Below are 16,464 nucleotides of genomic sequence, written 5' to 3'. Positions count from 1 at the left end.
GAAGAAAAAAAAAGAAACCAAAGAAAACCTAAACAACAAAAAACCCACACTGGGATTTTTTTACAATTTTTTATATAGTTAATAAACCAGTCATATTTAAGAATTACACTATGGAAAGCAAAATCACTTTTGGCAAGTATATAGCACCTGGGTCCAGAGGGTTTTCTATGATGAGCTGAGTGAAAATTGAATGTGTTTCCTGTTATATAACCATACAATTCCCTTCTATGTGTTATTCTTTTTTATATTCTGATTCTGAGATACCACTAGACTTTGTAAAAGTGGTAAAATCCACCAAAAAGTGACTTCTCTGAGGTCTCTCTGAAGAACTAAGAGTGAGAACGAGGCATATTTATTCCCCATATAGATGCTTCACAGGAGAGCATTCTGTCATTCATCTTTGTACAAGTGAGATTTTGTATTACGCCACCCCTCCCCTTTGCACAAATTCTTGTTATTCTACCCTGGCCTAAGAACCTCAATGAAGCCAGCCAGAAGGGTTAAAATACAGACAGAATTCAGACCATGCAGTTTATTTCCTGTATTTTTCTTGAAGATCCTAAACTAGGACAGTGTCACATACAGCAGAGCTATATACATTAACATACCAGTACAGCTGGTTGCAGCATTTGCCAAAAGAATTGGACAGATTAGACAGAAATTTTGATTAAGATCAATGAAAATTATTAGATTTGAAGTGATCAGTGAGCATTTACTTAATAAAGTGCAGTTAATAGTTACATTCCGGAATTTCATAGCAAAAGCATCATGTCAAAACTCAACTGAGTGGAATTTTAAACTGCAGCCATTTAAAATATGACAGGGTTTTGCTTAGTACAGAGGAGAATTTTAAAAGTTATAAAAACAGGAACCTCCAAAACACAGAATTCAGAAACTCTTGATTCACTGAATAGTTAAAGAACTCTGTTCGTAGTTGGAATACATTTAAAGTCAGAAAAACGTTATTCCACATGGAACTGGACTTTGGACAAGACTGTGGGGCTGGTCTCCTCCTTTCATCACAACCTTGTCCTGGGGACTGATCCATGTTTCATCATCCTGCCCACAACACATATCTATTTGTGACAAATGATCTGTCACAGGAAGAAATTGATTTCGATGGGTTTTACTCCTCTAAATGGCTTACAGTGCACAGATAGCTGTGTGGGAACATGTAATTGTGCAAGCGCTCATTTTTTGGCTCTCTTTAATAAGAAAAATGCAGATCATATAACATTAACAAAAATTAAAATGGAACACTTACTTTCACACAATCAGGTGAGATTCTGATACCCATAAAAACTCAGAGAACCCGCAGTGATTAAGGCTTGAGCTTTCGAAGCTGTTTTCTATTTTACATTCAAAGAAAAGTTGTTCAGACTTTTTTCCAAGACTTGGAAACAGCTCTGAGGGAAAAAAAAATAGAAGACTTTTCAATAAATGAATTACTCTAAACCTTTAAGCCTCTAATTTCTATATTCAGTTGTACTCAATGCTTCCTTCAGTTCCACTGAGCAAGGTTCACATGACCTGCTTGCACTCTTCTCTTTTAGGTTTCATGTCTGTAAAACATACAACGATCAGCCATATTCACTGAGACTCTTGTAAACTTGTATATTTTTATATAACTGCATTCCTCTTCTTTGAATATATGTAGAAAGCAAGAGGATTTATTTTAGAATCGTGAAACAAATTACAAGAGGAAAACTAAACTTTAATAGAGCCACAGACACTGAAACAACAAAGGACCATTACAATGATCTATTTTGACTTCCTTCTTACTTCTTATATAATACTTATACAGAACTTATATAGAACTTACTTCTCATGCTGAACTTCAGCTAATACTTTCATCACCTGAACACAACTTTTGTTCATCTATAACACACCTTTTAGAAAAATGCACAGTCTTCATGCAAGAATTTCAGATGAAGAAATCACTATGTATACAAGCAATGGGTATTTCCAGTAGTCACTTTGGAGAAAACCCCATCCTTCAACAAAGGGGAAAGCATTGAGCCCCTTACTAAAGGGGAAAGGATCAAGCCCCTTACTAAGCAGAATACACAATTGTCCTTTCCCTAGGACAACTTCCCCAGCAGCGTTTTTTCAGCCTTTCCTAATTGTGTTTTATTTTTCATGATGTCTAGGTTAATCTGGTTCCTGTTATAACTTCTTTGAATAATAATAAAAAAATCACGTCATGGTTTATAAATAGATGTGGCAAAAGGAAAAGCTTTCCTGGGAATTACGGAATACAAATACAGAATGATGGTAACCTTGTGTTAAGGGTAATATTTTGTCTTAGTTAAAATTTTAGTTGCTGTTGTTTTCTTTCCATTTTTTCTACCACCTACAAAACTAATGAAAAAATATCCCATGCACCAAAAATTGTGATGTTATCTCATATCACTAGAAATTATTGATGTTATGTGGGTGATGTGAATTTATCCAGTACGCACTTGAGAAAGAGATGTTAAGTTTAATGTTGCAATAATCTAAAGCTGCATCAGATGTAAAGCAGAGCTTTTTCCAGCTGCAGCAATGGAAATCCATTCATCCCTGTTCCTGTGTATGAACCTTCCTGCAGCTTGCTGTGCAGCTGGCACCTCAGTTGCTCTTGCCGGGTGCGGGGAGCCCAGGTTCAGGGTTACATCCTGAGCATGGTGTCCCAGAGTGGCAAAGCAGTTCTCACCGATACATGCAGCAGGGCAATTGCTGCTGAATCTCGTTCTTTGAAGCATGAGGTATCTAAAATGTAACTTCCCTCTACACTTGCTCATCAGTAAACATATTGCCTGAGTCATTACTCAGATTAGTTCGGGATCACACTTCTCGAGGGACAGAAAAGCAGATCAGCTTTATCTTATCAGCTAAGTGCTGTTTACACAGTAGCACTGATGAAGTCTTTGGAAAAATTTGTAGAGTATTGTGCTGTTTGGCACAACCCAGGGCATCAAAGCTTGCATCTCGGGATGTCAACACAGGCGTGATTTAACACCTTCAAGGTTTCACCTAAAGAGTTTGAAAGACTTTTGTTAAATAAATGTAGCCAGATCCTCCTTTTGCAGCATCTATACTTCGGTTGGGGTGACAGAAAAGGGGGAAGCTCGTGCCTATGACATGGAGGAAACGCAGCACTGTAATTGATATGCTGTCTAACAGGGAACTAATGTAAATCTTTCAGCAAAAGGGAAATACGCTTCGAATGTTTACTTTGAGTGATAAGGCCTCCTGATACATTTTGAACCTGTTCAGCTCTGTAAAGAGTCTTGCCAGGAAAGCTCGTGAGCATTAGAGTAATGAGTGGTCAAAAAAACCTGGACTGCCATTCCTACGTGCTACTATAAAATGCATAGCTGGGCAGTGTGCTAAATGGAGTCTTTAACTTTGAGACTAATATTTCCTAATGTTTATTTAAGAGCCCATAGTGATGGGAATTGCTGAGTGTTGTATCATGTTATTGCTATTAATAGGAATGAAGAATAACACAAAAGAAGTTAAGCAATTGTTGAGTTTAGTCCAACAGAATCTAATCCAATTTCCATTTTAGAAAGAAGAAATTGAGTTTTGTAATACTCAAGCAGATATATTGCTTTTTTAAGAACTAAATGCAAGTTTGTTTATTTTTTAAAATTGCATCAATAATACAAAATTGAAAGATTCAATTTTCATTATTTTTCCTTATAACATTATATTAAGTATTGCTGTTTGAAACATTTTTCTTCATTTTTTAAAAATGAAAAACATGTAACCTTACTCAGTTATGGTTGAGAGGAGTATTGTTTAAATAAAATGCCTGAAACAAAATCTCTTGAGTCAATGGAAAGACTTGCACTGGCTCCCTGGGCATTTGATCAAACTTTCATTCAGAAAACATTTTTCTCCACCAACATACTTAAGCAGTTAAAATTAAAATGCAATTTGAGCAATTACTTAAATAAGAGTGACAAATGTTTCTTTTCCTAAGTGCAAGCAGGTGTAGAGCACAATCAAGGTTATTCTCCAAGAGCCGTGATCTTTACATACGTGAACAGTGCTGAAAGACCCCAAGAAAAAAAGCAACAAAACATTATGAATCTTAAACAAGATTAGCCCAGTTTACAACCTGTCGTGCAAACAGAGCTACACCATCACCTGTTTGAACTACACCAACCGTTATCATAAGCCACTGTTAACACAAATTCACCTGTAATGGCATGAGGACAACACCCAGAAATATGTGACATATATATGTTTAAATTACAAGGTTCTGGTGCTGTAGTCCACATGGATCAGCAGTGAAGCCAGTAATTATATTTTAAAGAAAAGAGAGCTCATCTACCAAATGGTTTACTTTAAATTAAGAAGTTTCTACATACCACTACTATAGAGTAGTAACTTCAGTGAAATTACACTGATATTTTCCACAAAAATATGATTCAAATACATAAGGAAATTGCAGAAAAGTTTTTTAAGCCTTTTAAATGACAGATGCTTTCATCAGCTTTCCCTCTTATGTATCCAAACCCTAGTTCAACCCTTAAATACTCAGATTTCTGCCTTTGCTGATAACACACTGTCCAACTTTAGGTGAGCAGAAATTATCTCAATTCTTTAAACCATTGCTGAAAATAAAAATTTAAAATGTGAAACCCTCAGCTACAATGGCTCAGCAACTAATGTAAACTTCCTGCACTTAAAATATATAGAAGTTACAGAATCCATTGCTTGATACTGACAATCTGTCCATGACTGATTTGCAAACTAATGGATTTTTCTTCTATCAGTCTCAAATGCTCAATATTTACTCACTCTATCAACACAAAACCTGCAGAATATTCATTATAAAGGTTTTCTTCAGTTAATCAGAAAGTAAAATTGTCAGCTGGTACAAATAGATGCTGATTTAAAGCTAAGAATCAGATCATAGAGTTTTGTTTTGATGGCAATAAATTCTATTTTAGCAACAACTGAAACAACTTCTGTATTTTCACTGCTGGTATGTGATTCTGTACAGACAGGTATAGTTTGTTAATGAATTCTTCAAATCTCTTTTTGTATGTATTTTTTACTTTGATTTTCTACTCCTTAGTGATGAAATAAAACTGAATACAAGACCAAAAAGCCACCTAAAATTAGTATTGAGTAACACAATGGAAACAGAAATTTGTATTTGCAAATCTTACACATTTATCTCCCATTAATGTTATTACTACTTTTTAAAATCTTTTTTAAGAATTTCTTACGATGATCTTCCTTGAGATTCTTCTATATATACTTTGCTATGAGAAATCACTGTAATGTGCAGCTCTAACATGGCCCAACATTTGCTGCTTTATCCTGGAAAGGCTACATTTTCTCCTACCTTCATCTCATGTTGATAACTTAAACCAAAATCCTGTTGGAGACACAGGCTTCTTGCTCAAGAACCAGGCAGCAAGTTGTGAAGCATATAATGAATGATGGAACACCACGGCACAAAGAGAATGTCAATACTATTATTTCGGTATGAGAAAACAACAAACATTTAGACATTTTCTTGGGGTTTTTTAGAACAGCTTTGGTAATGGTAGAAAAGTAGGACAATTGTGTGCGGCTCATTTTTTAAGCAAAACTTTTTGCAAATATTTTTGAACAACCACTGTAGCAATACTGAGCTTAAGCAAAGTTGCAGTTCTGTGGCTTTTTCTTTCCCATATATATGTGTATAAAAATTAAATATACCCACTAGACCAAATGCAGCTTTGTGGGAAATAATTTGGTATAATGACTCGATAAATGACTGAAGGATTTCATTACTGACCTGTATTGAAAGAAATGATGGAGAGTTTTGAAAAAATCTTTCCAGATTCCCATGTAATTGGCAGGCGGTACTTGCCTTGCCTGATCTCTGATGAACGGCCACCCGCTCGGAGCGTTGCTACGGCTGCTATTAATTTAACTTCTCTTTCTTGGAAGGTATGAAAATTTGAGTACAAAGTAGGTATGGTGGAAATTAATCAAATGACAAGTTCTTGGTGATACCAATAAAAATGCAGGGGAGTTTCACCGAGGTTGGTGTAGTTGCTTTGCATTTCCATCAGTGCAAGGAAGCATGATTTGGTCCCTGTTAACAAAAAGGATAGCCAGGAACAAACTGGCTATCACTTCCCCACAGCTCATAGGAATCATTCAATCAGCACTAATACTAACCATGTCATGGTGTCATCTGAGCTTTCAGTAGAAAGAATTTTGGCCAAGAATTATGATCCAATTCTTAATAATCCTTTACCGCACTTGGAAGTTAATCATGCCAACATGCAAACCTGGCGCCAATTATTTTTCACTCTCCAGTCATTGAGCCAACTGGGTTACCATACCGCAAGTGAAAGCCAATGGCTCTGCTCATACCTTACCCCTGCTTCTCCCCCCAAGTTCTTTTTCCCCAGTGAATCTTTATTCAAAAGAAAGGAAATGTTAGAGCATATGCACATCCATGATAGCTGACGCAATTAGCAGATACTTGCAACAGGGCCTCTCTTCTCTGTAAAGAAAGTAATCGATAGAAACGCAATCGCAATCGGGGCGAGGGATGGGCATGAGTTAGCTGATTGACATGGTCAGACCCTCCCTGCTGTGACACGCAGGGCCGCACGCCACTAGATGGCAATGCATAGTGAAAAAGAAATAATTTTGATTTTACGTGCCCTGTGTTGAGGAAGAGTTCTTCGTAACAGTACCAAGACCAAGAGCGTTCCTTCTGCGGTGCTCCATGCATTTCTTAAGAAGCAGTTGCAAATACTGTTTCATGATATGGTAAGAATTTATTGTAAACTGGGTATTGAATAAACTACTTAAGTGCAAGTATCCAGGGAGAAGGAGCAGTAAAATACTCACAGCAGAACCTGACAGCTATTTGGTAGGTTTTATCTTCAACAGTTTTAAATAAATCATACTTTGATTTCTTCGCAGTTCTGTAATTATTGTTAGAAGCACTGGTATCATCTGCAAACCGCAAGAACAGGCCTTAAGTAGTGGAGCACATGTTTCACATTTATCAAAATTCCAAATTTTGTGATTTTTTTTATCACTGCAGTTTACACTCTGAACCATGAATTAATTTACATGAAATGGTTTGCTGCAAGTGATATAAAGGAAAGACTAATAAAATGCTTAAACTGTTATACAATTAGCCTTTAGAAGTTTTCTATTTTAGTTAGAACTATTACTCAGGTTATTTCTATTTTGTTTTTACTACTGCTGAAAATTTCCTTGGGATTACAGCTACACATGCAAATATGTCAAAAATAACATATTTTAATCTAAACCCACATTTCTAAAACCATTCAGGGGAATAAAGAAGCATGTCGCATTCACTAACTGTTCCCTAAAGGGGATTTTTTTAGATTCATTTGTATTTGAAATATATTTTATTATCTGTAATTTTTTTTCAGATACTGCTAGGAATCTCTTCCTAAGGGAGTTCTTTAGCAGTGTAAAGTACTACTTCAGGGCATGTATCTTACTTGAGTCTTCTGAACAGCCTTGAAGCAACAATATAAACAACTGCATTTAAAAATCTTTCTAAATGCAACTCTGGGACTGCAGCAGTTCTTTATGATGGACATGTACACCCATGGAGAGATTAAGACCTGGATCTAAAACACAGCGAGCTCAATGCAAAGACTTAGCAATTTCAATAGCCCTTGAATTGTTATTGAACACATAGACCCAGAAACCGTAATAAGCTACTCCACTTATTTAATTAGGTTTTGTTTTCAGCCATCTGAAATGAAAGACGAGGATGGTGGTAGACTGTCTTTCTCTAGAGGAGCGCAAAATCAAGGCCTCAGGTGGAAGATCCTGAGAGTATTTGGGCTTAAATATTGCACTTATAGCTCAAGTTGTAGACTGAGGTGTAGCAGGGTTTTTCAGAAATGCCTAAATACTTTCATTACGTAAGTGGATTTATTGAGATTTGGTCAAACACAGTCATTTCCTAGGACATTAAGTACTAATTTGAATCTTTAGACAGTTTGTATTTCTTCTCTCACACATAACTGGGACCTTCTGATTCTTTCAAAGTCTTGCAGCATCTTCAGTTTAATGGCATCTTCGCAGTCAGAAAACCTGGCTCCCAGCATTAGTTTGCTGATGACATTAGTTCTCCTTCAAAACATTTAATAATTTGCAGAATACTTGTCTCTAAAGAATACCAACAATAACAATCCTTAAAAGCTACACTTTCCATTTTTATGTTGCTTTACAGTAGAACCTCCTCGTGTAGAATTCAGACAAATCTGTATGTTTTTATAAAAACCAAATGGTTGTGAGTAGGCTGCAGTGCAGGGCGTAGCATAGACCTCTCAGGACTTAAAACCAAGTACATTTTTTGGAGGAAAAGGGACTCCCAGAGCCAGATGCTTACCTCACCTATACTTTTTTGAAAGAGATGTGAATATTTCTTTTTGCCCTTTTTTTTGGGGGGTGTGTGTGTGCGTTGGTAAATGGTAATAAAATACTACTTCGTATAAATCTTTTGGGATGTGTTTTCTGAGAATTAACACTTTTCTTCACAATTAGCATAAATTAGTGATTTTGTACCAGCTAGCACAGGTCTAGTTACTAAGAATTCTGTACTTTTAAAAAATAATTGGTAGATATTCCATGTGCTGACTAGGAATTTGCACAATGTTCATCCCAAGATTAATGGAAAGCACATTGTGAAAACCCCACAAATCACCTGGAAAATGTATCCTAAGAAGCAAGTAAGTACCTGCTAAGGGATAGAGTTTCCTTGCTTGTACATAGGGAAATACATTGGCATTAATCCTAAAGGAAAGATAAAAAAAATATATTTCATCTTCCATCAAATGTCAGAACTTTGAGAACTTTCAAGGCAGTTTTTCATTCTCTGAATTTGTTCCCAACATATTATTAGAAGTCCACAGAAACATTCAGTGCTGGATAAGTCTTCCCAGTGTATTCAAAGTAATACTGGATGCAATATAAGAAGCGGTTTGGCCTTTTAAGAAAACCATCAGTTCAAAGTATTTTCAGCATAATCCAGGACACTAAATCACTAGTTAAATAGAAACATTTACTGACAGCTTGAGTACAAATGTTTTATTGTGAAGAGCAATGAATATAATGACCAGAGCTGTAGCCTCTTGGTCTGGCTAAACAAGGTGGTGGCATTGGTGGGTATACGTGATTAAAATGTCACTGCCAGGGCTAAGCTGGCAGCTAAAAAGAAAACAAGAGGAGTTCCCTCCAGGCCTATTAAAGCTTTAGAAGGGCTTTAATAACCTCTGTCAGTATGAGTCTAACTGAGATAGCCTTATTTACTCTGAACAAGGCAAAAAGATCACAGAATAGTAGAACGGTTTGGGTTGGAAGGGACATTAAAGACAACCTAGCTCCAACCCCCTGCCATGGGCAGGGACATCTTCCACTACACCAGGTTGCTCAAAGCCCCGTCCAACCTTGAACACTTTCAGGAAGAGGGCAGCCACAGGTTCTCTGGACAACCTGCTCCAGTGCCTCACCATACTCACAGCGAAGAACTTCTTCCTAATATCTAATCTAAATCTGCCCTCTTTCAGTTTGAAACCATTACCCCTCATTCTATCACTGCACTCCCTGATAAATAGTCCCTCTCCATCTTTCCTGTAGGCCCCCTTTAAGTACTGGAAGGCCCCTATAAGGTGTCCCCAGAGCCCTCTCTTCTCCACACTGAACAACCCCAACTCTGTCAGCCTGTCGTCATAGAGGAGAGGCTCCAGCCCCCTGATCATCTTTGTGACCCTTCTCTGAACCTGCTTGAGCAGGTCCATGTCTTTCTTATGCTGGGAGCCCCAGAGCTGGATGCAGCACTGCAGGTGGGATCTCACCAGAGCAGGAGGTCAGAATCTCCTCCCTCCACCTGCTAGCCATGCTGCTTTTGATGCAGCCCAGGATGCGATCGGCTTTCTGGGCTGCGAGTGCACATTGCTGGCTCATATTTAGTTTTTCATCCACCAGCACCCCCAAGTCCTTCTCTGCAGGGCTGCTCTCGATCCATTCATTGCCCAGCCTGTATTTGTGCTTCGGATTGCTCTGACCTAGGTGCAGGATCTTGCACTTGGCCTTGTTGAACTTCATGAGGTTTGCACGGGCCCACCTCTCCAACCTGTCAAGGTCCGTCTGGATGGCATCCCTTCCCTCCAGTGTATTGACTGCCCCACACAGCTTGGTGTTGTCGGCAAGTCGACTGAGGGTGTACTCGATCCCACTGTCCATGTCACCGACAAAGATGTTAGAACAGCACTGGTCCCAATACCAACCCCACAAGATCCAACAATGTCAATAAAGCTGTTTCTAAAATTTAATAAAATGGAAGACTATCACAAGCTGCTCCCAAATTGACAAGCCATCACAAAGTTTGCTGAAGAAACTAGGCTTAAAAGCAAAGGTTTCCATGTCCGCACTGAAATAACTTGTGCAACTGCTTGCTTTAATCAAGTGCAAACCAGACTTAATTTTACTAGTTCCAGTGTCCTTAACAGTGTCAGTGCAGCAGCACACACAGGCTAGTCATCCAGGGACCCTCCTGCGTTTGTACAGTCCACACCAGAGCTTGTGCTCCCACAGTAACACTGCTTTTGGTCCACAAGTACCCAGGCTGGGACGGATGAGCTATAATCCAGCTACACATTCTACAGCTGCACCCTCGGAGCAGGTCCAAATCTGAGTTTCTGTCCTGTTAACCAAATTGCAAATAGTTGCATTAATTAGTGTTTTAGTCTAAAAAAAGAAAACCGATTCTGGGTTCAGTGCTTCTGTTTCTCCTCTGCCTTATTCGTTTCGTGCTGCAAGCTTCTGTTTGGTCATTATTACTCTTCCACAATAATTTATAGTTAATGATGGGCCTCATTTCTATATTTCTTCCTAAGTATCAAAGCTGACCAGGCAAAAAAACACAAACCCCTATCACTTCCCAAACTTTTCAGAATTGTTTCACTACTGATTACATGCAATGTAACATCTACCCTCACTTGCTGAACACTTGAAGACCTTTGTAGCCCAATGTAATGGGCAGCAGACTTCAGAAGCTTGATGAAATCTACCTTTTTGCAGACAGATTCTGGAGATTACTATGCATGAAGCACAAGTTCACTGATTTTGACAGCCAGTCTCCACCCCTCTGTACGTAAAGAAAAGAAAAACCTGTGCCGTACTACCTTGATCTCTCCAGAGGAAAAAAATAATAAGAGCCAGTTTATGTATTCAGGGATTGGGTTTCCAGACTTCAAAATCTTTGGTGAGTATTGTTTAAGAAATTCCCCGGTCTTCTGAAGAAGTGGACAAGTGCCTCCTGGTACCCTGATGCTCTGCATCTGATGCTAGCAGATCCTTTTCCTGCAAAAAATTAGCTGAAACAGTCCCGCAGTAGCTTGCTCATTCTTCATCAGGCAGAAAAGACATCAAGAGATATGATAGTGTTACAATTATAGTCAAGGACTCACAGCAGAAAAAAGGTACTGTTCTGGCTCAGCTGAATTCTGCAATATTACATTACAAATTCAACGATTTACAATGTAAGAAGTGCAGGGTTTTTTTGCTAACTTCTATTATTTCAGTTACTCATTTTCTCTTTATCTTTCAAAATGGTCAGAGTAATACTATCTACATACTTAAAAGGAAGAATAAGTGGCTACCAATCCATGTGAAACCCTGCTGATGTTCTCCTTTCTTTCACCAACTTTTGATATTATTGCGACTAGAGTGAAACAGTGGATGTTGCAGTTGTACTAGTCAGAAAAAAATGAAAGGGTCAGAGTTTGTAGAGAGGAAAGTAAACCACCTCAGGTGGAAAAAACAGATAAACTTCTGTATGCACAGACCCTTTTGTAATTATGTAACAGAGTACTGAGAGATGCTGCTATTATAACTTTAGTATAGGATGTTCTATACATGTATAACACACATCACTACAGGATACTTGCACTATCTCTTCAATATTGTTAAACTGTATTTCATTTTACTGCCGTTTACTGCTACATGAAGAGATGTGCACTGCTATAAAATACTTCATTACTCAATTTTTCGGGAACCAGAGTTGAGACAAAGTGCAGGAGGGCAAGGCATATATTATTTTATCCACAAGATTATCCATGTCTGCTCTGTGATGAGGGAGTTGCCATGATCAGTTCACCTTTTTGTTGAAAAAAGTAAATTAGTAAGCAAGAAAGTATGCGTTGACTTGTCAGCTTTTACATTAAGGCTGCCTCAGGGTAGCCTTCACTTGCATGCTTTCCTTTAGGTCAGAATTTCTTTTTAATCCACATGGTTTGAGCACTGAAGCATAAACCATTTCTTCCTTAATTGATTCTAAGGTTAGAAGTATATTGTTTAAAAACACGACATCCTTTAACAGTCCTTTAAATCTAGGGTTAATTTATATTTGAGTAAATGTAATTTAGGCAAACATGTTAAGCTAGGTACATGTTTCCAGGCTTTACTGAATGGGAGATTGCAAATCAAGTCACCCTCAATGAAAATGGGCAAAGCTGGAAAGAGCGCAGGAAAACCCATCACAAAATGCTGTTTTCTCTCCCAGCGGAAGAGTTGATTTTTGATTTTTTATCAGCTACAAAATGTGACCAGATACTAATTTATTTGTGTGAATAAAAGAAATAAGTAGTTAAAAAGGAAATGTACTGGAGGATTAAATGTTCTACATTTTTCAATATTCTTTACAAGTGATATAAATATTACAGTTCCCCAAAAAAATGTCTCAATTTCTGGATGGTATGATGACAAACATCTCTGTTTAACGCAAGATATGCACAACTTTTAAGTAGGAATTAAAATTCAGAGACATCCCTTAAGGATACGTTGAAACAACATGCACCAGCACTTTATATTAGATTACTTTAATTGAAAGGGTGTTTTTAGACTTTTGACTCAGTTTGGACAGGTCTGGTATCTGCCTACACATATTCCTCAAGAGATATGGAAAAACATCTAGCAAATATTAGAAGTATTTAAGTCAGATCCATTAACAAGAACATCCATTCTAAACCACAATTACACTTGTGCTTCAGTTTGCAAGGATACATCTACAAGCACTGATAGGCTAAGTTTCGGTTCTGCAGACTGAACTGAAAGATAGGCCTTTCTTGGAGTTCATATGAAGGAAACCAAAATGCAGGAAACCCAAGCTGAACGTAAAGGACTTGCTTCCACAGCTTTTGATTGCAAAGATGTGTGTCTGATACAAGATTCATTTGCAAAGACAAAAGCTGGTCAAGTAACAGTCAATGTATTTCTTCTAACTCCAGATTACAACCTCATTTATTACCTAAAATTCTTTACTGTAAGAAAAACATAGATATGGTAGTTCCATAGAAAAAAAAACCCTCTCCAGCTATTACAGCTGGATCCCAGTTGCTGTCTATGGCAACTCACTTCACCTGCCCATTCTTCTACCTGCCCCCACCTCCACTTCTTCTCACCTCCCCCTGCTCTAGCTACGTCATTCATGTTCTCAATCAGCTGCAGGTGGCAGGGGTAACTTTTACTTAGTCTTCTTTCAACATTTTTCTTTGGATCATTTTTCCAACCTGGAAACTTGCATATGCTTTAGTCTAGACATGAATACGCTGTCTGATTTTGCTCCTCAGACAGCATCTTTTCACAGTAACTTCACACATTATAGCTGAAAGTGGAACTTAAATATTTACCATTGGGGGAATGGAGGAAAAAACACCACTGCTTTGGCATTCCCAAGTCTCTGCTTCCCTGGGTAGTCCTTACCCAAATTCTGGTGGTGAACAGGGGCCACAGACACAGCAGCATTTGCCACCAAGGAATGTTGTTGTAGGGAAGAAGACATCTTACTGCTGTAGATCAGAGAAATTTCCTCAGCAGCCCCCAGTGAGGAACTGCTAGCAATCACTCACCAACACCAGAAACAAGGGAGGCTGGAACAAGTTCTCTGAGTGACAGCAGTGTCCTGCTGGGAGCTGTGGCAGCACAGGGAAATCAGGAGTTTGAGGTGAACCTGGAGCCCAGAGGTGGCAGGGTGCCTTGGTGCCACCTTTGCACCCTACCCACCTACCCACCTTGATACTGAGACTGCTGAAGGATAAGATTAGCTTACTCCTACCCTTCTCCTCTGTGTCCTGTGCTACCCACTGAAACAGATCAGCTGGCAAACAAGGTCTTAGTACACTTGAAAGAAGTTAAAAACAATTACTAAAGATGCTTAATTTTTTTTCATCAGGCTGATTTCTAGGATTTCAGGGTAAGAACATTCCGTCCCAAATGTACCGTCTTCGAAAGGCTGTGAAATTTCTCCTTCAAGCCTGACTCTGTTCATTGCTCAGTACCCAGCTTGTGCCTCAAGCCCAGGCCACATTACTACTCATGGTTCATGAGCACTAATATAGATTTTGTTTGAAAAGCCACACATTAGCAAACCACAGTTATTTACAAGCCTGGCCCAGGGCTAGTGTCAGACATCAACACATAAGCAGCACAGATATTTTATTTAATTAGGTCATGCCATCTGGGCCAACAATGAAGGCACTCATATACTTTGCCTTTGCTTTCAGACTGCGTAGTGCTCTGATCCCCCGCAAATTGTTCTAAAAGCCAAATCTCCACAGAATTTAAAGAACACTTTCAGCTGCTACTTACATTAGACTAAATTTCTGTTGCAACATACTGAGGATTTTTCCTATCCTAATAAAGCAAGTGACCAGATGCAGATTTATGTGCCTTAGTTTCATCCAAATGCTGCGTCCACTATGCAGGAAATTACTAACGAGCAACAAAAAGGACTGTGCTGTATATGGTTCTTGTGTATACTACCACATAGCCACCAGCCGTATTCTACCAGTTTATTTGCTACAAAAAACAAAGGTAGCACCAAACAGCCAGACATTAGACAAAGGGGAATTGCTACTTGTGCTCTGTAGGCTTTCCAGACCTGCAGCATTACTATTCCTGTCCACAGACCCTCCCTACAAAGATCATCCCTTCTACTAAAGCAGAGGTTTTCTAACACACCCACAATGGACAGGAACCAAACCAAAATATTTTGTGACAAATATGAGCTCAGGTCTTCAGAAATGTGAAATGCTTAAATGCTCTAAGTTTCCTGGCTTAGTTTTGGAGCTCAAAAAAATACAGAAAAGAAATCCTGTCTATCCCAGCACCAGCATTTTGCCATGGTCCTAACCTGAACACAGCGTGCAGCCATGCACCCCTATCCCAAGTTAAATAGATGTGAGCAGACTGAGCACTTCAACTCTAAGAAGTTATAGATACCTACAGGGTTTTAGATCATAGCACCGAACAGGATTAAAAAATGGAAGACCCAAAAAAACCTGGCGCATGGGCAGGAACTGAGCGCTTATGGCCTGTCCAAGTTACTCTTAATTGCCCTTTACCTGGACTGCAGCACTTCCCTCACTCATAGGGAAGTTACTGGCCCTTCTGGGTGATGGGTGGTGCAGGTAATGCCAGACCACCACGCTTACCCAGCATTGTTAGATGTGATTACAGCGTGACCCACAAATGTTTAAAACTAATTAAACTATTTCAATAACTTTACTGAAATATTTTAGTAAAGTTTAATAACTTTAGCTGAAATGCAGAGTTGAGTCAGACATAATTAAGTCACTGTGCATTCCCTCAATGTGTGTTACCCTTACTCTTTATTTCCTATAGAGAAGATTTTATCATGTGAATCAAGCTAAGTAGGAACTGTTTTGCTGAACTGAGTCCTAAGCCCATGGAAATGTAACTTTTGCTTACTGTATTAAACAGCATAAACTATTACTTAGGAGATCTGTAATATTCAGCTTTTCAAGGTTCTAGAAAGACATGTTCCCCAAATTTTTGTAAGGTAAGAACATAAGGAACACAAGCTAAGATCAAAGTACCATTGTGTCACTCTCTAGTTTCTGGATCTGAATGATTATCACCCAAGTCTTTGCACTTTCTAGTTAGATTTTACATCTGACTAAATTAAACAAGTAATTCTAACACTCATATATTTTAGCACAAAAAAAATCCTATCCCAAAGCAATAATCAACCCATGTATCCTGGGAAAAAGCATCACAGAGCATTTTCAAGTTTCTGTATTTAGCAATGCTGGGCAGAAAGTCAAACATTTCCTTTTTACTGCAGCAGATGCGAACTGCCGAAACTTCTCACGCTCTTGCTACCATCTTACATTAAGAGAGCAAGAGTCAGTACTCCTAAGCACGGCTAAAATATCTACTTTATAGACATGAACAGCAGATGGACACTTCAGTCAAGGACTACTTAGTACTATCAGTAATAAGCAGTCAGGGTTCAAGGACACCTGCAAATTAATTTCTTTAGCATCCAGCATATTCTGGGCTACCATGGGCTGCTGAGTACTCTATCATTATGTCAGTTACTATGGACAAACAGTTTCAATGAATCCAAAAGAAGTACAACAGAGGTCATTATGAAGCATTTCA

The sequence above is a fragment of the Leptosomus discolor genome, chromosome 9, assembly GCF_034619465.1.
Source record: "Leptosomus discolor isolate bLepDis1 chromosome 9, bLepDis1.hap2, whole genome shotgun sequence".
Taxonomy (NCBI): Eukaryota; Metazoa; Chordata; class Aves; order Leptosomiformes; family Leptosomidae; genus Leptosomus; species Leptosomus discolor.
This window is presented reverse-complemented; position numbering follows the sequence as displayed.